The sequence below is a fragment of the Lichtheimia ornata genome, assembly GCF_029851405.1.
Source record: "Lichtheimia ornata isolate CBS 291.66 chromosome Unknown scaffold00289, whole genome shotgun sequence".
Lineage (NCBI taxonomy): Eukaryota > Fungi > Mucoromycota > Mucoromycetes > Mucorales > Lichtheimiaceae > Lichtheimia > Lichtheimia ornata.
In genome coordinates, this window is record NW_026695608.1 from 2,453 (window position 1) to 4,240 (window position 1,788).

Below are 1,788 nucleotides of genomic sequence, written 5' to 3' on the forward strand. Positions count from 1 at the left end.
GGCTCTTGTCTCTCCCTATGTTGATCATTTTCCATCGCAGCTATTGCGGCGTAACTGAGGGCTGATATGCTGTCATTCCAACTAGACATCGCGTTCCAAATGGGCCAAGGGAATTCAACGTATTGTATACATCCAGTTCCTTCCATCCCATATACTAAACCAATCTTCAGATCCATATCCATATCCATAAGAAGTCGTATGTATTGAACAAAGTTACTACGCATAAATAAAGCTGCTTCTATACAATGGCTATCTGTTGTCCACGTAACGAAGGCTGTAAGGCATGTTGCTGCAAGTAAAGAACACTGTTTGAGACCATGGAGTACAGGCCCTGTTAATAGCAATTGCTGGAATGAATGCTGTTACGATTGGTCGTGTTAGAGGAGTGTACAAGAGAAGGTGTGGCGTCAAAAGATTCGTGTGTTGTAGTGGGCTGTACACGCCATGGACTTGCCATTCAGTCAAAGACAATCGAATCAAGGCAGTTATAGGATTGACATGATGGGATGAAGCAAGGCAATCGTTCGCAGGTGGTAGTTGTATACATGAATGGGGCAACAGTTGAGAATGGGAGAAAGAGGGAGTGGAAGAAGTGGAAATTAAATAGGTCGGACACCTCTTGTATAAATGCATGAACACTGTAAATCATCAATTCTTGATATTGAGATTACCCCTCTCGAACCTGAAACTTTCACACAAGGTGCTATTGGGCATGCTGGTCAACTCTGTTCTGATAAAGACCTCACATTTCATTATGAAATTTGGAGAAATAGACATCCTTATGTTTTACCTACGCTGGGCTGTAAGCTACTCAGGTTGCGGAGGCCTTCAACACTTGGACAGTATCATTACATTCGATTGCTCTGAGCTATGTAATGGACAAAAATAATGATACTCACAGGAGCAAATATATATATATATTCTCTATAATGAGGAACCTTTGGTAGGATCCAAGTACGCTACGTAAGGTGAGATTGCAAACCGTAACCCGATCACGTGACCCAAAACAACAAGAAAATCAAAAGGGTTAACCCGCAGTTGCGGGTAGTCCGCAAGCCCAACGGGGGGGTCGAACCCCCAACCTTGAGATTAAGAGTCTCACGCTCTAACCAATTGAGCTAGCTAGGCTGCTTGGACGTTTCCTTGTTATTTTTTAGCGCGGCCGGACATATATATTTCACTCGCCTTCCCAATTCGAAAAATTTTTGAAGCATGCCGTGTTTAGTCTCTACATGGAGCGGAAGTCACGTAGATCATGTTAGAATGGTTTTGAATGTATTTGGGGAGGTGTGGTTGAAGTAATTTGCGTTGGAAAGGGAAACAACTTCATCATTCGTTAACGAGGTGGTGTAGGAAAAGTCCGATGTCGGTGATTTCGGGTGGGTATAGCAAAAAGCATATGGCGCAAAAAGTAAGAAGGATTATGTATGTGGACCTTTGCAGTTGTATAGTAGTCAAATGTACGAAAAGGTAGGGAGTGGGTTTGTGTAAAGTAATCTTGATGGTAGGTTATCATGGTGTTATTGAAATAGGAAGAATGCATTGTTGGTTTTACTGTAGCAGCAATGATAACATGGTAAGAAAGTCGTCTTTCGGCATCATCTAATCGAGTTGAGCGAATATTGGCAAGACAATCACAATACATATTCGAATGCAAGCTCTGTGAGACTTGGAGATGTATGACTTCCAATCAGTAAAGCAACAAGTGTGCTCCTAGGTGAAACCGTGATCTTTTTGGGAACTGTGCTGGTGTAGGTGTGTGAGTGTGTGTGTGTGTTGTGATTGATA

At 42.4% G+C, this 1,788-nt stretch overlaps 1 non-coding gene across 1 annotated transcript; it reads right to left on the bottom strand.

The window, feature by feature from the left end:
• Window positions 1-1,054: 1,054 nt before the first annotated feature.
• On the bottom strand, window positions 1,055-1,128 carry O0I10_013174. Its single transcript has one exon. It is a non-coding gene; the product is annotated as a tRNA-Lys (tRNA).
• Window positions 1,129-1,788: the final 660 nt, after the last annotated feature.